At 44.7% G+C, this 20334-nt stretch overlaps 2 protein-coding genes across 3 annotated transcripts in view; one reads left to right on the top strand and one right to left on the bottom strand.

Annotated features, from left to right (window-relative positions):
• USP12 (ubiquitin specific peptidase 12) overlaps positions 1-20334 on the bottom strand; it is a 210002-nt gene that overhangs the window by 157280 nt on the left and 32388 nt on the right. The gene's annotated exons all lie outside the window — the stretch shown is intronic.
• The window catches only part of RPL21 (ribosomal protein L21), a 43759-nt gene continuing 37565 nt past the window's right edge, over positions 14141-20334 (top strand). Inside the window, exon 1 of one of the 2 annotated variants that reach the window (XM_054528842.2) lies at positions 14141-14725. The gene's annotated coding sequence lies outside the window, so the exon portion shown is untranslated. The remainder of the gene's footprint in view (positions 14726-20334) is intronic. The other variant, XM_054528839.2, reaches the window with a different exon arrangement.

Genomic DNA, 20334 nt, shown 5'->3' on the forward strand with positions numbered 1-20334 from the left:
GTGACAGAGAGAGACCCTGTCTCAAAAAAAAAAAAAAAAAAAAAGAATCTTTTTAAAGGTATCGACTTGACTGGATTAAAGAATATCTAGAGGACAGGTGCGGTGGCTCACACCTGTAATCCCAGCACTTTGGGAGGCCGAGGTGGGCGGATCACTGAGGTCAAGAGTTTGAGACCAGCCTGGCCAACATGGCAAAACACCATCTCTACTAAAAATACAAAAAAATTAGCTGGCGTGGTGGTGCACACCTGCAATCCTACCTACTCGGGAGGCTGAGGCAGGAGAATCACTTGAACACAGGAGGCAGAGGTTGTAGTGAGCCAAGATCGCGCCACTGTACCCCAGCCTGGGTGACAGAGGGAGACTCAGCCTCAAAAAGAAAAAAGTAATAATAAAGGAATTGTGAGGGTGTTTCCAGAAGAGATTAGCATGTGAGTCTGAGTGGACTCAGTGGGCAAGACCAGCCTCAATAATGCGGGTGGGCACCATCCAATCAGCTGAGGTCCCAGATAGAACACAAACAGAAAAGCTGTATCGGTCTCTTTCTTTGGGAGCTGGGATATACTCTTCTTTTCCTGCCTTGGGCATCAGAACCCCAGGCCCTCTGGCCTTTGGACTCCAGGATGTACACCGATGGCCATCCAGGTTCTCGGGTTTACAGCCTCAGACTGGGAGTTACACTATCTGCTTCCCTGATTCTGAGGCTTTTGGACTTGGACTGAGCCATGCTACTGGAATCCCAGGGTGTCCAGCTTGCACATGGCCTGTTGTGGGACCTCTCAGCCTCCATAAATCAAGTGGGCCGATTTCTCTAGTAAATCTCCTCTCATGTATCTATTTAATACATATATATTATATGTACATATAGATATATTAGATATATATATATCTATTGGTTCTGTCTCTCTGGAGAACCCTAATACAGGAGCCAAGTGAGGCTGACATATTTACCACCCTGCCTTCTCTCAGCAGCGTTGCTGTGGGTTGGCTGCTCCAAAGGCAACACTTTCCAGCACCCCATTTACAGCTAATGACCTAGAAAATTCTTTCACTACCCCCCTTCTATATCAGCAAAAATAACTAAAAGCAGTTTGCCTTCGTGTGTCAAGGACAGCAATATATCTTAACTGTCCTGCCTCAGGGCTAAGTCAACCCCTGCTGTCATAATATAGTATAGAGGAACCTTGTTTGTCTTGCTGTTCTACAGAAAGTCACATGGGTTCATTACATGGATGATATTATGCTAATTGGATCTAGTGAGCAGAAAGGAGCTTAGATCCACTGGTAAAACACATGCTTGCCAACAAGCTGAGAAATAATTCCCTCGGAAGTCCAGGGTCCTGATATACTGATGAAGTTCTGAGGGTCCAGTGGTTTCTTGGAATATTTCCTTCTAAAGGGGAAGATCGGCCAGGCACAGTGGCTCATGCCTGTAATCCCAGCACTTTGGGAGGCTGAGGCAGGAGGATCGCTTGAGCCCAGGAGTTTGAGACCAGCCTAGGCAACATAGTGAGACCCCATCTCTATTAAAAAAAAAAAAAATCCAGGCATAGTGGCATGCACCTATAGTCCCAGCTACTCCTCAGGAGTCTGAGGTGAGAGGATTGCTTGAGCCTGGGGGTCAAGGCTGCAGTGAGCTGTGATTGTGCCACTGCACTCCAGCCTGGGTGACAGACAGAGATCCTTGACTCAAAAATAAAAAAACAAACAAACATTAAAAGGAAAAGGGAGAGATCATGCTTACCCCTTGCCCCACCTGTCATGTAGGAGGAACAATGCTTAGTGGGTTTCTTTGGATTTTAAAGACAACATGAATTATACTTTGTTGTGTTCCTCTAATCTCATTACTGGATTATTCACCTGATAAGGCTGACGGTTTTGAGTGGGCACAGAGTAGAAAGAGGTTCTGACAAGTCCAGGCTACATCACAAGCAGTCTGACAGCAGACCCAATGGAGTGGATGAATCTGTGGTAGACAGAGATGCTATATGGGGATGCTGGCAAGACCCAATGCAACCTGAGTAAAGCTGTGACCTCTTCTACTGACAACTGTTTTTCACCTGAAAAGCAGTTCCTGGACTTACATGGCCCAGATACAGACTGGACATCTGACTCTGGGTCACAAATGACTGTGTGATGTGAACTGCACCTGATGACCTGGGACTGCTCAGCAGTGTTCATTGTAAAATGTAAATGTACTCTAGTATCTTTTCCTCACACAGGACAAAGCTTATGACTGAGATCCCTATAACAGAAGACAGATTAACAAGAGAAAAGCATACACATTTGTTTAACATAAATTTTACACGACATGGGAATCTTCAGAAATGAAGATCAAAAAAACAAACAAAAAGAAAAAACGGGAAAATGTGTTATTTTCAGGAACACAGAAGTATAGTTGGAGGACAAAAGGTCTAATCTAATGTCAATAAACTGGGGGGAACTTAGCAAGGCCTGTTTGTTCAGATTCTTCAAGGCATCTCTATGTCTTCATTCTTTTCCTCCAGGCACAGGGCAGGAACCCTCTGGAATAAGGATCTTATAACTTATTTTCAGAACAAACTCGGCCCAGGTTTTATGGCTCCTTTGGGGGACAAAGAGCAAGGAGGAATTCTTTCTAGTTTCTATGACCTCCTTCTACTGTTTCCTCAAATGCCAAGGCACCGTATTTTCAGGTGGCATTTCCTGTACCACATCAGTGTGTATGAGATCAGGCTCTGGCAGATTTGGAAATGACACAGAAACTTCAGGAACACATGGTGGTGCAGGCTCCCGTGGTACCTTTCCCACTGTCTTATTGTTTCTCTCTCAACACATACCCATGGCCTTAAGGGGAGTTCCCTGCCCCCACTAAATAGAGGAGGGAAAGGTGTGGGTCAGCTTTATTAATGGATCTTCATGGTAAGATGGAACAAGCCAGAAATTATGAGGTGTTGAACTATACCCCACCCAGGAATGGCCTGAAAGAGAAGGGTGAAAGACAATCTTTCCAGTGGGCTTCGGGCGTTAGGTCTGGTTTATTTGCATGGAAGGGAAGATAGTCTGAGCAATGACCCTCTAATCCATGGGCAGGTTCCATGGATTAGAGGGTCATGGATTAGAAGGATTAGATTAGAGGTTCCATGGATTAGAAGGGAAGATAGTCTGAGCAATAACCCTCTAATCCATGACAGGTTCATCAGGTTAGTCAGCAACTTGGGAAAGAGTAAATTGCATATTTGGTGACATGGAGGGCTGGGGGAGAGGTGTGTGGACTATGCACAGAATGTGAGGATGTTTTTATACCATGTAAATGCCCCCCACAGCATCCACTGTGAAGGAGCCTCTCATTAATCCTTTTGGTCATTGGGCTGCCCTAACAAAGTGCCACAGCCTGGATGGCATAAACAATAGACATGTATTTTCTTACAGATCCAGAGGCTGGAAGTCCAAGATCAAGTGCCATCAGTGTTGGTTTCTTCTGATGCCTCTCTTCCAGATTTATAGACAGTTGCCCTCTCTTGTCCCCATGTGGCCTTTCCTCTGTGTGTGTGGAGAGGGAGAGCTCTCTGATGTTTCTTCCACTTCTTATAAGGACAGCGATCCTATCAGATTAGGCCTCAACCCTTATGATCTCAATTATCTCCTGTTTCCAAATACAGTCGCATGGGGGAATTAGGGCTTCACTATATGAATTTGGGGGCCACAATTCTGTTTCTAACAATAATCATGTGGTCAAGATGATCCAATCTGTGGATATCTATCGGTCTCTTTCCCTCACTTCCCATGTACTTGCTTAATTGGCCTATGAACAAAGCACACATATGGCAGGGATGGACACTACACATGGGCTCAGTAGCACACTCTCTCCAAGACTGATCTGGCCTCTGCCAGAACTCAATGTCCAATCGGCCACAGAAGATCAATACTAAGACTCTAAAATGGCACCGTTCCTTAAAGAGACCCAGCAAAGACATCTGATTGCAGGTAGATAACTTTGGATCCCTTTCATCAGGTAGGAGGCAGAATTAGCCTCACAGAGACAAATATTTGCTCCAAGTATGGATTTGCCTTTCCTGTCCCCAGTATGTCTGCCAGCACCAAAGTTCATGGACTTAAAGAATGTCTTGTCTATCCCAAATGGTGTCAAAACTCAAACATCTCCCTGCAGGGATACACTTTTCAGAGGTGGCAATGTGACAGCTGGCTCATAACCACGGAATTCACTGGTTTTATCACGATTCATTCCCTAGAAAAATATGGATTAATTGGGCCAGGCACGGTGGCTCACGCCTGTAATCCCAGCACTTTGGGAGGCCAAGGCGGGCAGATCACAAGGTCAGGAGTTTGAGACCAGCCTGGCCAATATGGTGAAACCCCATTCTACTAGAAATACAAAAATTAGCCAGGCATGGTGGCGTGCACCTGTAGTCCCAGCTACCTGAGAGGCTGAGGCAGAAGAATCGCTTGAACCCGGGAGACAGAGGTTGCAGTGAGCCAAGATCGAGCCACTGCACTCCAGCCTGGGCGACAGAGTGAGACTCCATCTAAATAAATAAATAAATAAATAAATAAATGGATTAATTGGATGGAGGAATGGCCTGCTGAAGACACAGACACAGTGACAGCTGAGGAGCAATGCCTGGCAGGGTGGGGTGCTTTCCTACAAGATGCAGTAACTGCCTCAAACCAGCAGCAGCCCAGGGTGCCACCTCCCCAATAATCAGATTGCATCAGCCTGGGAACCGAGGGGTGGAGGCAGGAGCGGCCCTTTGCACTATTACACTAATTCAACATGGAAAGAATTCTTGCTTTTTGTTTGACCTTGGGCTCAGTGGCTGACCTAGAAGAAATACCTCCATCAAGGAACACAAAGTTCCATCCCATTGGAAGTTGAAACTGAGTGTGACCCTCAACCATCTGGGCCTCCTCATGCTGCTAAACCAAAAGGCAGAGAAAGCAGTTGCTGTATTGGCTGGCTCCATTGACTAGAATGAAATTCCTTTGCAGCTACCCGACAGGAGAGACTCATCCAAGAGATTCACTGAGGCATCTCTTATTCTAGCAGTCGGTGGAAAGTGGTGCAACACAGAGAGGCAGGTTCACCGAGGACTCAGATCACAGATGAAGGTATGGATCACCCTGCCAAGTAACAAACCCCACTCAGCCCGAAGGAGGTAATGGGTGGTGGAAGAAGGAAGCTATGATTATCAGCGTGGCCTTCATGACTTGTTCCAGAAATGTGCTCAGTCAGAGTTACACTTCATTGTAATTATTTTAACTGCCCCCTCACTCCAGTCTCCTTGAATCTCCCCCTCCTTCATACCTTCAATTATGGGCACTGGCAATGGCTACCATTTTAGACTCAAGGTTAGACTATGACTGAATTGAAGTCACCATGCAATGGTACAGCAGTTAATAGGAATTTTGTGGGTGCCCTCTGCTGGGAACATAAGTATTTCACCTGGCAAAAGGATAAGGGTGGATGCTTGAGGGGATCCCATACTGGATAACTTCCATTTGCCCCATCTAGCTGTCTTCAGACCAGGGAGGCAGACCTGTATGGACCGCAGCAATGGGCTCTCTTGCCCTCTGCGTTCTGGTTAGATTCAGCCAATAGAAAACATGGGCAGGAGATCAAAGGGTGGAGAAACATGAAGTTGAGGTCACTATTTCCAATTCCTCCCTTGCTGGGTCACTACGGATTGACTGTGCCCTCTACTAAAAGCTTTTCCCTGGGTTTTGGTGACCATTCTCTCCATTTACCCTTCCACCATTCCGTTATTAACTTGGGTATACCACACCATTCCTTGTTACTTTCACAGAACCCTGCCTACACCTTTGTAATGGTTCCTTTGGGGTTTTCTGTTTTTCTTTTTTTGAGACAGGGTCTCACTCTGTCACCCAGGCTGGAGTGCAGTGGCATGATCACAGCTCATTGCAGCCTGGAACTCCTGGGCTCAAGTGATCCTCCTGCCTCAGCCTCCCAAAGTGCCGGGATTACAGGCATAAGCCACTGCACATGGCCTATAATATCGTTAAACTGCCCTTGATTACCAGTTTGAAGTCATCATCTGCTTCCTTCCAGGAACTTGCAAGATACAACCAGGGCCTGTGCATGGCCCTGGGGTTAAAAAAATAAAGAAGACCTGGTTCTCAACCTCAAGGAATTTGTGCATCTTATAGTTGAAACAATTATATAGAGAGATACATAATTCAAATGACATGTAACAAAATGCATAACAGGGGTATATGTGAGGCATGCTGTTCTACCAAGGAGAGAGTGATCAGCTGTGCTTCCAGATGGGGGTGGGCACAGGGGAACAGGACCACTGTCCCCCGCTCCAAGATGAAAGATTTCAATTGGGTCTTAATGGATAAGTGGAAAGTTAGGAATGCCTCCTCTTCACATCCTCACAAATTAGTTGGTTCTTTGATTCACCCAGGTGGCAGAAATGCCTCCAGCAATGTTTTCAGTGTGACAAGACTAAAGGAGAGGGAGTTCAGAGAAGAGACATGTTCCACACCACTCTAAGAGAGAGGCAGATGTCAAGAACAGAGGCTGTGAGGAGGTGAGGCAAAAAGCAGCTCCTGTGCCATTTTCTACACTATCCTGCCCCACAATGATGATCTCAACTCCCATTGTGTATCCTAGTTGCACTCAGACCTGGGCAACCTCAACATGCAGACCCCTTCCTGAAGGTAGCATAATTCTTAACCCCTACTAAGGAGGAATGACACAATGGGCTAACATTTAATAAGTTTATTATATCCTTACCAGACGAACAATCTATGGGAAATAGAGGTGTTAAATATTTAAATATGGTGTTAAATAACACCATAAAGTTATAATCAGCAAAATCTAAACTGTGGGAAGCCTTTCAGTATCAACTGCTTTATCCCAAAAATAAATTGCAAGGCAAGAAAATGGTTTTGAAGAAACCCAAAGATTAAAAGAGGTCTAAAAGGGCCACGTGCAGTGGCTCATGCCTGTAATCTCTGCCCTTTTGGAGGCAGAGGCAGGCTGATCACTTGAGCTCAGGAGTTCGAGACCAGCCTGTGCAACAATATGGTGAAACCTCATCTCTACAACAAATACAAAAATTAGCCAGGTACGGTGGCATGTGCCTGTAACCCCAGCTACTTGGGAGGCTGAGGCAGAAGAATTGCTTAAACCCGGGAGGTGGAAGTTGCAGTGAACTGAGATTGCACCATTGCACTCAAGCCTGGGCAACAAGAGTGAAACTCCATCTCAGAAAAAAAAAATAATACTAATGGCTAAGCCCTTCCTCCAGAGATTCTGATTCAATTTAACTGGGCTTTGGGTATCACTTTTTAAAGTTTTCCAGATAATGCTAATGATTTCTTAGAGGAATATTTTTAGGACCAAGTGACACAGTCAATTATTTCCAATTAATTAATGATGAATTTGAATCAACCATTCAATCATGTATTCATTTATTCAGTTTTCAACTCTATTGACTGAATGTTCTATTTCAGAAAAATTATGTCTATGAACTTCCCATTTTTTAAATAATTTTGACTATCTCCTAAAAATATTTACCTTTTTTTTTTCTGCTGGATTTTCATTGGTTAACTACATAATGAAATTAAACTCTGAACAGCATCTTTCCCACAAATTTCACACTAAGCTGCTTTTTCTGGAACTAGACAATAGCAAAGAAGAACAAAATTAAATAGTCTAGACAAGGAAGAAAAAAATCTATTTTCAGTTTATATTTTATTAGCAGTAGCTTGTCAGTCAGATGATATGTCAAAATTATCCAGAATAAAAAAGGAATGAGGCCAGGTGCGGTGGCTCTCGCCTTTGGGAGGCCAAGGTGGGAGGATCACTTGAGGTCAGGAGTTCAAGACCAGCCTGGCCAACATGGTGAAACCCCGTCTCTACTAAAGATACAAAAATTAGCCAGGCGTGGTGGTAGACACCTGTAATCCCAGCTACTCAGGAGGCTGAGGCAGGAGAATCACTTGAACCCAGGAGGTGGAGGTTGCAGTAAGCCAAGATCGTGCCACTGCACTCTAGCCTGGGTGACAGAGCAAGATTTCTCTAAAAAAAAAAAAAATCAGTAGTTTTTTGAAACCTTTTTTTATTTCTCCTTAAGCACTCTGCCAAATAATTATCCATATAATTAAAATTCTAGGTGACTTCAGCAGTGGGCCAGAGATGTAGACCTTTGTATCCAATGCTTTCAGAAAAGAAGGTAGAATACAAAGTTTCAATCTTGCTATGAACGCCTTTATGAATTTCTTTCATGCACATGTGCAAAAGTTGTTGTAGGATATATATTAGTGAAATTTCTGGGTTACAGAGTATGTGAATGTTTAACTATCCTAGACTCCCAGCCAAATCTAATGGGATCTGGACTAGAGGCTGCACTTTTATTGAGTGATACAAGATCCATCTCTCCCACTCTCTCCTTTGGACAGATATCAGTGAAAATCGCAGAGTAGAGAACTCCAAAACATTATGTCTCCACAAAAGCGATGAAAAGCTTGCAAAAATTATCACAATGAACTTTTTCAGAACATTAGAATCTAATAAAAAAGTTACAACAACCAGGGGAAAGCTTAATGATAAAAAAAAAAAAAAAAAAAAAAAAAAGCTGAGTTTCAGTAACAGAGCTTTGTGAATTTTAACTTACCTGGTTACTGTCCCCAACTCCCCAGCTCAGCTGCAGACTTGAAAACTGAAGCCCATCTTCCTGCTGCAGGTTGCTGGTAACAGAGGGAACAATACAGACCTTATTCTCAAAGAATTAAAGAATTGTGGTTCTGTGTTTTGACCCATATGGTAGCTTCCTGAAGGATCTGCTCAAGGGCTTACCTGTATTTTACCTGTTTTGGAGCTTCCCCAGAGTTGAGGCTACTTCCAGGGTGGTGTTTGTCAAACAAATTTAAAGGCAAATGTATTAGCTATTGCCACCTGTAGCAAAGGATAACAGTTGCACACGCAATAGAAAAAACAAAAAGCCTGGGAAAAAAGAGGCTGGAGAAGGACATACTTCAACAAAGAAGGGCTTTGAAAAACTCTCATGTTACTATGGATTGAATGTTTGTCCCTTTCAAAACTCATGTTGAAACTGAGTCCCCAGTATGGCAATATTGACAGGTCAGGCCTTTAAGAGGTGATTGGGTCCTGAGGGCAGAGGCCTCATGGGTTAATCTATTCATGGATTAATGGGTTGATGGATTAAAGAGTTACTAGCACAGGAGTGGGACTGGTAGCTTCATAAGAAGAGGAAGAGACACCTGAGCTAGCACGCTCAGCTCCTTCACCATGTGATGCCGTGCACCACCTTGGAACTCTGAAGAAAATCTCACCAGCATGAAGGCTTTCATCGGAATGAAGGTTCTCACCAGATGTGGTGCCTTGAAGTTGGACTTCTCAACCTCCATCACTGTAAGAAATAAATTTCTTTTCCTTATAAATCACCCAGTTTCAGGTATTCTGTTACTAGCAACAGAAAATGAATTAAAACACATGTATCCCAGGGAACTGGGCCGGGTGCAGTGGCTCACGCCTATAATCCCAACACTTTGGAAGGTCAAGGAGGGCTGGTGAGGAGTTTGAGACCAGCCTGGCCAACATGGCAAAACCCTGTGTCTATAAAAAATACAAAACTTAGCCTGGCATGGTGGCATATGCCTGTAATCCCAGCTACTTGGGAGGCTGAGAGAATTGCTTGAACCTGGGAGGCAGAGGTTGCAGTGAGCCAAGATTGTGCCACTGTACTCCAGCCTGGGCAACAGAATGAGACTTCATCTCAAAATAAATAAATAAATATATAAATACAATTTTAAAAAATACAAAATACAAAAATTAGGTGGGTATGGTGGCACACGCCTGTAATCCCAGCTACTCAGAAGGCTGAGGCATGAGAATCACTTGAACCTGGGAGGCAGAGGTTGCAGTGAGGTGAGATCACACCACTGCACTCCAGCCTGGGTGATAGAGTGACACTCTGTCTCAAAAAAAAAAAAAAAAAAGAGAGTTTTAAAACAGGAGGAGAAAGAGAAAGGGGCAGAGACAATATTTGAAGAATTAATGGCCAAAACTTCTCAAATGTAATGAAAGACATGACTCTTCACACCCAAGAAACTCAACAAATTTCAAGTATAGAGAACCAGACAGAGACACATTATAACCAAGCTGTCAAAAGCCAAAGAGGGAATCTTGAAAGCAGCAAGAGAGAGGCAACTCATTATTTACAAGAAATTCTAAATAAAATTAACAATCAATTCCTCATTAGAAACTATGAAAGCCACAGGTACTGGATGACACATTTAAAGTACTGAAAGAGAAAAAATGTCAACCAAAAAAAAAATTCTTTCTTTTGAGACAAGGGAGTATAGACTGGAGTGCAGTGGCATGATTTCAACTCTCTGCAACCTCCGCTTCCAAGGCTCAAGTCACTCTCCAGTCTCAGCCTCCTGAGTAGCAGGGACTACAGGCACAAGCCACTAATGCCGGGCTAATTTTTGTATTTTTTGTAGAGTTGGGGTTTTGTCATGTTGCCCAGGTTGGTCTCGAACTCCTGAGCTCAAAACAATCCTCCCCCCTCAGCCTCCCAAAGTGCTGGGATTACAAGCATGAGCCAGCAAGCCTGTCCAAAAAATTTTATCTGGCAAAACTATATTCAGTAATGAAGTAGAAATTAAGACACTCCCAGATTAACAAAAACTGCAGAAATTTGTCACTAGTAGACCAGCCCTACAGGAAATGCTAAAAGGAGTCCTTCAGGCTGACATGAAAGGACAATATACAGTAACTTGTGGCCATGTGAAGAAAGAACATCAGTAAAGGTATTATAACTACATAGGTAAAGGCATTATAACTACAAAAAACAGTATTACTATATTTTTGCTTTATAACTCCTTGTTTTTTATATGATTTAAAAGACAAGTGCATAAACAATAGTTATAAATATATGTTAATCAGCACACGATGCATGAAGATGTAGTTTGCAGCAATAGCATCATAAAGGAGGGATGGAGTTATGTAAGAGCAAAGTTCTGTATGCTACTTAAACTAACCTGGTATAAATTCAAACTTGATTGTTATAAATTATAATGTTACCTCAGGGTAATCACTAAGAAAATAACTAAAAAATATAAAGTAGAGCCAGGTGGCAGTGCCTGTAGTCCCAGTTACTTGGGAGGCTGAGGCGGGAGGATCACTTGAGGCCAGGATTTGAGCAGTTAGCTTTGATCACACCTGTGAATAGCCACTTCACTCTGGGCTGGGCAAGAAAGTGAACCCCCACCTCTAAAACATAGAGATAAAGCTACATGACCTTGGATCTGGCAACGGTTTCTTAGTTTGACATAAAAACCACAAGCAACAAAAGAAAAAAATAGATAAAATTGTCTGGGAATGGTGGCTCATGCCTGTAATCCCAGCAATTTAGGAGGCCAACTTAGGGCGATCACTTGAGATCAGGTGTTTCTAGACCAGCCTGGCCAACATGGTGAAACCCCGTCTCCACTAAAAATACAAAAATTAGCCAGGTGTGGTGGTCCACCTGGCTAATTTGTAATCTCCTAAATTGTAATCCCAGCAATTTAGGAGGCCAACTTAGGGCGATCACTTGAGATCAGGTGTTTCTAGACCAGCCTGGCCAACATGGTGAAACCCTGTCTCCACTAAAAATACAAAAATTAGCCAGGTGTGGTGGTCCACGCTTGTAATCCCAGCTACTCAGGAGGCTGAGGCAGGAGAATTGCTTGAACTCAGGAGGCGGAGGTTGCAGTGAGCCAAGCTTGCGCCACTGCACTCCAGCCTGGGTGATAGAGCAAAACTTCATCTCAAAAAAAAAAAAAAAAAGAAAGGAAGGAAGAAAAAGTAGATAAATTGAGCTTTATCAAAATAAAAACTTTTGTGCATCTAAAGACCCTATGAAGAAAGTGAAAAGACAACCTATGGAATAGGAGAAATTATTGGCAAATCATGTTATCTGATAAGTCTAGTATCTATAATACATGAAGAACCCTTACAATTCTACAAGAAAAAAGACAAGCAAGCCAAATAAAAAATGGGCAAGGGATATGAATAGATACTTCTTCAAATAAGATATTCTAATGGCCAATAAACACATAAAAATATGTTCATCATTCATCACAAGGGAGATGCAAATCAAAATCGCAAGATACCTTTATACCTATTAGGATGGTTATAATTTTCTGCTGTTGTTTTTTGTGTTTTTGTTTTTGATGATGGTTTTAATTTTTTTTTTTTTTTTTTTTTGAGACAGAGTCTTGCTCTATTGCCCAGGCTGGAGTGCAGTGGCGTGATCTCAGTTCACTGCAACCTCTTCCTCCTGGGTTCTAGAGATTCTCCTGCCTCAGCCTCCCGAGTAGTTGGGACTACAGGCGTGTGCCACCACACCCAGCTAATTTTTTGAATTTTTAGTAGAGATAGTGTGTTAGCCAAGGTGGTTTCAGTCTCCTGACCTCATGATCCACCTGCCTCTGCATCCCAAAGTGCTGGGATTACAGGCATGAACTACCGTGCCCGGTCAAAAACATTTTTTTTTTTGAGACAGGGTCTTGCTCTGTTGCCCAGGCTGGAGTGCAGTGCCATGATCACAGCTCACTGCAGCCTTGACCTCCTGGGCTCAGGAGGGTGATCCTGCCACCTCAGACACCCAGGTATCTGGAACTACAGGTATGCACTACAATGCCTGGATATTTTGGATTTTTGGTACAGATGGGGTTTCTCCATGTTGCCCAGGCTGGTCTTGAACTCCTAGGTTCAAGTGATCCACCTGCCTCAGCCTCCCAAAGCTCTGGGATTACAGGCATGAGCCATGAGCCATTGTGCCCAGCCTAAAACATTTTTTAAACCAGCAAATAAGTGTTGGCAAGGATGTAGAAAACTGCAACTCTTGTACATTGCTGATGAGAATGTAAAATGGTGCAGCTGCTGTGGAAAACAGTTTGGTGGTTCCTCAAAAAGTTAAACAAAGAATTACACACAAGAGTTAGCAATTCCGCTCCTGGGTGTTTACCCAAAAGAATTGAAAATAGGAACTCAAACTCAAAAGTACTGCTAAGAATATTGTCATATTCTGTCATAATACTAAGAATATGGTCATATTCTTAGCAGTATTCTTCACAATAGCCAAAATGTAGAAATAACCCAAATGCCCATTAACTGATAAGTGGATAAACAAAAGTAGTATGTCCATATGATGGAATATTATTCAGCCATAACAAGAGGTAAAATTCAGCTGGGTGCAGTGTCTCATGCCTGTAATCCCGGGAGGCTGAAGCAGGTAGATCACTTGAGCCCAGGAGTTCGAGACCAGCCTGGGCAACATGGCGAAACCCTGTCTCTACAAAAATATACGAAAATTAGCCAGGCCTGGTGGTGCATGTCTGTAGTCCCAGCTACTCAGGAAGCTGATGTGGAAGGATTGCTTGAACCTGGGAGGCAGAGGCTGCAGTGAGTCAGAAGCTGCAGTGAGTCAGAAGCTGCAGTGAGCTGAGATTGCACTGAGAGGTGACAACGTGCTAGCAGCCCTTGCTCACTCTTGGCGCCTCCTCGGCCTCGGCGTCCTCTCTGGCCATGCTCGAGGAGCCCTTCAGCCCGCCGCTGCACCATGGGGGCCCCTCTCTGGGTCTGGCCGAAGCCAGAGCTGGCTCCCTCTGCTCCCGGGGAGGTTGCAGGGAGAGGCATGGGCGGGAGTCGGGGCTGCAGGCAGCACGGTTCCGGGTGGGCACGGGCTCAGCGGGCCCTGCACTCCTAGTGGCTGGCACCTGCTGGGCTTGATCTGGGACGAGCTCCCTCTGGGCTGCCGGAATGCCCGGGCTAGGTGCCGCGAAGTCCCATGGGGAGTGACACTGAGAGGTGAACGCAGCTGGGCTTCTGGGTGGGGTGGGGACCTGGAGCACTTTTCTGTCTAGCTAAAGGTTTGTAAACACACCAATCGGCACTCTGTGTCTAGCTAAAGGTTTGTAAATGCACCACTCAGCACTCTGTGTCTAGCTAATTGGGTAGGGGACTTGGAGAACTTTTGTGTCTAGCTAAAGGATTGTAAATGCACCAATTAGTGCTCTGTGTCTAGCTAAAGGTCTGTAAATGCACCAATCAGTCTTCTGTCAAAATGGACCAATCAGCTCTCTGTAAAACAGACCAATCAGCTCTCTGTAAAATGGACCAATCAGTAGGATGTGGGTGGGACCAGATAACGGAATAAAAAGCAGGGTACCCGAGCCAGCAGCGGCAACCCGCTCGGGTCCCCTTCCATGTTGTGGAAGCTTTGTTCTTTCACTCTTCACAATAAATCTGGCTGCTGCTCACTCTTTGGGTCTGCACTGCCTTTATGAGCTGTAACATTCATCACGAAGGTCTGCAGCTTCACTCCTGAGGCCAGCGAGACCACGAACTCACTGGAAGGAACAAACAACTCCAGACGCACCGCCTTTAAGAGCTGTAACACACTGCAAAGGTCTGCAGCTTAATTCCTGAAGTCAGCGAGACCACGAACCCACAAGAAGAAAGAAACTCTGGACACATCTGAACATCTGAAGGAACAAACTCTGGACACACCATCTTAAAGAACTGTAACACTCACCATGAGGGTCCACAGCTTCATTCTTGAAGTCAGCAAGACCAAGAACCCAGTAATTCCGGACACATTTTGGTGACCATGAAGGGACTATTGCCTATCACCAAGCAGTAAGACTATCGCCAAGCAGTGAGACCATTGCCTATTGCCAAGCGGTGAGTACTATTGAACCCCTTTCGCTTGCTATTCTGTCCTATTATTCCTTAGAATTCGGGGGCTAAATAATGGGCACCTGTTGGCCAGTTAATAGCGACTAGCGCAGCCGCCGGACTAAAGACACGGGTGTCAGGCTTTCTGGGAAAGGGCTCTCTAACAACCCCTGACTCTTCAGAGTTGGGAGCGTTGGTTTGCCTGGAACCAGCTTCCACTTTTCCTGTACTTCTGGGCTGAGCTGAGGGTCGACAGAGCGGAAAGCCATTCAGCTCTGGGGTTCCAACAGCAAACTGGTTGACCGTGCAGCCATGAGCGGAACTCTCAAAGTCATGTCGCCCAAGCAAGACTCGCCCATCTATTGTATCTACCCTGACCCTTGCCTCCTGGGTCCTAATGCCTGCCAGACAAACTTCCTCTCGCCTCTCTTTTCCGAGGCTAGTCCCGCTTCTAAAAATCACTCCCTGTCTCTGGTACTTTTCTAGTTTCTCTTACAAGAATGATTTCTAGTATAAACTCCAGGACTCTGTTACCTTCTTTTGGCACCTGGGGTCACCAATCAGAAAGACATAATTTTTGCCCTAAACCCCATCATAGCGGGGACTACCTGGAATTTTAGGATCCCTCCTCAGACTAGCAGGCCTAACAAAAGCTATTCCTGAAGCTAGGATATGGGGAGCCTCAGAAATTGTATCCTTCCTATTCATATAAATGAGGACAAAAGGTGTCACTCTTCCAACTCTGGAGATCCCTTCCCTCCCTCAGGGTATGGGCCTCCACTTCATTTTCGGGGCATAACATCTTTATAGGACATGGGTAAGGTCCCAATACTAACATGAGAATGCTTACGACTCTAACAGGTTTTCGAGAATGCATCGGTAAGGGCCATTAAATCTGATTTTTCTTGGTCCTCCTTGTGGTCTAGGAGAACAGGCAAGGGTGCAGGTTTTTGAGAATGCATCGGTAAGGGCCACTAAATCTGACCTTTCTCAGTCCTCCTTGTGGTCTGGGAGGAAAACTAGTGTTTCTGCTGCTGCATTGGTGAGAGCAACTATTCTGATCAGCAGGGTCCAGGGACCAATGTGGGTTCTTGGGCAGGGGTTGTTTTTGCTGCTGTGTCGGTGAGTGCAACTATTCCAGTCAGCAGGGTCCAAGGACTGTTGCAGGTTCTTGGGCAGGGGGAGAAACAAAACAAAACAAAACCATGGACACTTTTGTTTTTCAGATGGGAAACACTCAGGTATCAACAGGCTCACCCTTGAAATGCATCCTAAACCATTGGGACCAATTTGACCCACAAACCCTGAAAAAGAGGCGGCTAATTTTTTTCTGCACTACAGCCTGGCCCCAATATTCTCTCTCTCATGGGAAAAAATGGCCACCTGAGGGAAGTACAAATTACAATACTATCCTGCAGCTTGACCTTTTCTGTAAGAGGGAAGGCAAATGGAGTGAAATGCCTATGTCCAAGCTTTCTTTTCATTGAAGGAGAATACACAACTATGCAAAGCCCGCAATTTACATCCCACAGGAGGACCTCTCAGCTTACCCCCATATCCTAGCCTCCCTATAGCTCCCCTTCCTATTAATGATAATCCTCCTCTAATCTCCCTTACCAAGGAGGAAATAAGCAAAGAAATCTCCAAAGGACCACAAAAAACCCTAGGCTATCGGTTATGTCCCCTTCAAGCTGTAGGGGGAGGGGAATTTGGCCCAACCTAGGTACATGTCCCCTTCTCCCTCTCTGATTTAAAGCAGATCAAGGCAGACCTTGGGAAGTTTTCAGATGATCCTGATAGGTACACAGATGTCCTACAGGGTCTAGGGCAAACCTTCAACCTTGCTTGGAGAGATGTCATGCTACTATTAGATCAAACCCTGGCCTTTAATGAAAAGAATGCGGCTTTAGCTGCAGCCTAAGAGTTCGGAGATACCTGGTCTCTTAGTCAAGTTAATGATAGAATGATAGCCAAAGAAAGGGATAAATTCCCTACCGGTCAGCAAGCCATCCCCCGTATGGATTCCCACTGGGGCCTTGACTCAGATCATGAGGACTGGAGTCATAAACATCTGTTGATCTGTGTTCTAGAAGGACTAAGGAGAATTAGGAAAAAAGCCCATTAATTATTCAATGATGTCCACCATAACTCAGGGAAAGGAAGAAAATCCTTCTGCCTTCCTTGAGCAGCTACGGGAGGCCTTAAGGAAATATACTCCCCTGTCACCCAAATCACTCGAGGGTCAATTGATTCTAAAAGATAAGTTTGTTACCCAATCAGCCGCAGATATGAGGAGAAAGCTCCAAAAGCAAGCCCTGGGCCCTGAACAAAATTTGGAGGCATTATTAAACCTGGAAACCTCAGTGTTCTATAATAGGGAGCAAGAGGAACAGGCCCAAAAGGAAAAGCAAGATCAGGGAAAGGCCACAGCCTTAGTCATGGCCCTCAGACAGACAAACCTTGGTAGTTCAGAGAGGACAGAAAATGGAGCAGGCCAATCACCCTGTAGGGCCTGTTACCAGTGTGGTTTGCAAGGACACTTTAAAAAACATTGTCCAATGAGAAACAAGCTGCCCCTTCGTCCATGTCCACTATGCCGAGGCAATCACTGGAAGGTGCACTGCCCCAGAGGACAAAGGTTCTCTGGGTCAGAAGCCCCCAACCAAATGATCCAACAACAGGACTGAGGGTGCCCGGGGCAAGCGCCAGCTCATGTCATCGCCCTCATTGAGCCCTGGGTATGTTTAACCATTGAGGGTCAGGAAATTGACTTCCTCCTGGACAGTGGTGTGGCCTTCTCAGTGTTAATCTCCTGTCCTGGACGACTGTCCTCAAGGTCTGTTACCATCCAAGGAATCCTGGGACAGCCTGTAACCAGGTATTTCTCCCACCTCCTCAGTTGTAATTGGGAGACTTTGCTCTTTTCACATGCTTTTCTTGTTATGCCTGAAAGTCCCACACCCTTATTAGGGAGGGATATATTAGCCAAGGGTGGAGCTATTATCTACATGAATATGGGGAAGAAGTTACCCATTTGTTGTCCCCTACTTGAGGAAGGAATCAACCCTGAAGTCTGGGCATTGGAAGGACAATTTGGAAAGGCAAAAAATGCCTGCCCAGTCCAAATCAGGCTAAAAGACCCCACCACTTTTCCTTATCAAAGGCAATATCCCTTAAGGCCTGAAGTTCATAAAGGATTAAGGATATTGTTAAACATTTAAAAGCTCAAGGCTTAGTAAGGAAATGCAGCAGTCCCTGCAACACCCCAATTCTAGGAGTATAAAAACCGAATGGTCAGTGGAGACTAGTGCAAGATCTTAGACTCATCAATGAGGCAGTAATTCCTCTATATCCAGTTGTACCCAACCCCTATACATTGCTCTCTCAAATACCAGAGGAAGCAGAATGGTTCACTGTTTTGGACCTCAAGGATGCCTTCTTCTGTATTCCCCTGCACTCTGACTCCCAGTTTCTCTTTGCCTTTGAGGATCCCACACACCACACATCCCAACTTATGTGGATGGTCTTGCCCCAAGGGTTTAGGGATAGCCCTCACCTGTTTGGTCAGGCCCTGGCCCAAGATCTAGGCCACTTCTCAAGTACAGGCACTCTGGTCCTTCAGTATGTGGATGACTTACTTTTGGCTACCAGTTCGGAAGCCTCGTGCCAGCAGGCTACTCTAGATCTCTTGAACTTTTTAGCTGATCAAGAGTACAAGGTGTCTAGGTCAAAGGCCAAGCTTTGCCTACATCAGGTCAAATATCTAGGCCTAATCTTTGCCAAAGGGACCAGGGCCCTCAGCAAGGAACGAATACAGCCTACACTGACTTATCCTCACCCTAAGACATTAAAACAGTTGCGGGGATTCCTTGGAATCACCGGCTTTTGCCGACTATGGATCCCCAGATACAGCAAGATAGCCAGGCCCCTCTATACTCTAATCAAGGAGACCCAGAGAGCAAATACTCATCTAGCAGAATGGGAACCAGAGGCAGAAACAGCCTTCAAAACCTTAAAGCAGGCCCTAGTACAAGCTCCAGGTTTAAGCTTTCCCACAGAACAAAACTTCTCTTTATACATCACAGAGAGAGCAGGGATAGCTCTTGGAGTCCTTACTCAGACTCGTGGGACAACCCCACAACCAGTGGCATACCTAAGTAAGGAAACTGATGTAGTAGCAAAAGGCTGGCCTCACTGTTTACAGGTAGTTGCGGCAGTGGCTGTCTTAGTGTTGAGGCTATCAAAATAATACAAGGAAAGGATCTCACTGTCTGGACTACTCATGATGTAAATGGCATACTAGGTGTCAAAGGAAGTTTATGGCTATCAGACAACCACTTACTTAGATACCAGGCACTACTCCTTGAGGGACTAGTGCTTCAAATATGTACATGCATGGCCCTCAACCCTGCCACTTTTCTCCCAGAGAATGGGGAACTAATCGAGCATGACTACCAACAAATTATAGTCCAGACTTATGCCACCCGAGATGATCTCTTAGACATCCCCTTAGCTAATCCTGACCTTAACCTATATACCGATGGAAGTTCATTTGTGGAGAATGGGATATGAAGGGAAGGTTATGCCATAGTTAGTGATGTAACTGTACTTGAAAGTAAGCCTCTTCCCCCAGGGACCAGCACCGAGTTAGCAGAACTAGTGGCACTTACCCGAGCCTTAGAACTGGGAAAGCGAAAAAGAAAAAATGTGTATACAGATAGCAAGTATGCTTATCTAATCCTACATGCCCATGCTACAATATGGAAAGAAAGGGAGTTCCTAACCTCTGGGGGAACCCCCGTTAAATACCACAAGGAAATTATGGAGTTATTGCACACAGTGCAAAAACCCAAGGAGGTAGCAGTCTTACATTGCTGAAGCCATCAAAAAGGGGAAAAAGAGGGGAGAACAGTAGCATAAGCAGCTAGCAGAGGCAGGGAAAGACCAGCAGAAAGGAGAGAGAGAAAGAGATAGGAAGTCAGAGAAAAAGAAAGAGAGGAAGAAACAGACAAAAAGAAGGAGACATAGAGGAAGAGACAGAGAGACAGAAACAGAGAGACAAAAGTCAAAGAAAGAAAGAGAAAGAGAGGAAGATACAGACAAAGAGGGAGTCAGAAAGAGAGAGACAAAGGAGTCAAAGAGAAAGAGAGATGGAAGTAGTAAAGAAAAAACAGTGTGCCCTATTCCTTTAAAAGCCAGGATAAATTTAAAACCTGTAATTGATAATTGAAGGTCTTCTCCATGACCCTATAACACTCCAATACCACCTTGTTGTCAGCACAAACAAGGGCATAGCCAAAAAGCACTGAGGCCACTGACAACCCGTAGCCTTCCTATCAAACATCCTTAACCCAGCAGCTTTCCTAACAGGGGATCTAAATTTGAAGGTCTGACCAGACATAGTAGGAACTCCCTTCAGGACAGGATGATAGATGGTTCCTCCTGAGCGATTAAGGAAAAAGACACAATGGGTATTCAGTAAGTGATAAGGAAATTCTTATAGAAGCAGAGTTAGGAAAATTGCCTAATAATTGGTCTGCTCAAATGTGCGAGTTGTTTGCACTCACCCAAATCTTAAAGTACTTACAGAATCAGAAGGGAGACATCTATACCAA

This window comes from Pongo abelii, chromosome 14, assembly GCF_028885655.2.
Source record: "Pongo abelii isolate AG06213 chromosome 14, NHGRI_mPonAbe1-v2.0_pri, whole genome shotgun sequence".
In the NCBI taxonomy this organism is placed as follows: Eukaryota; Metazoa; Chordata; class Mammalia; order Primates; family Hominidae; genus Pongo; species Pongo abelii.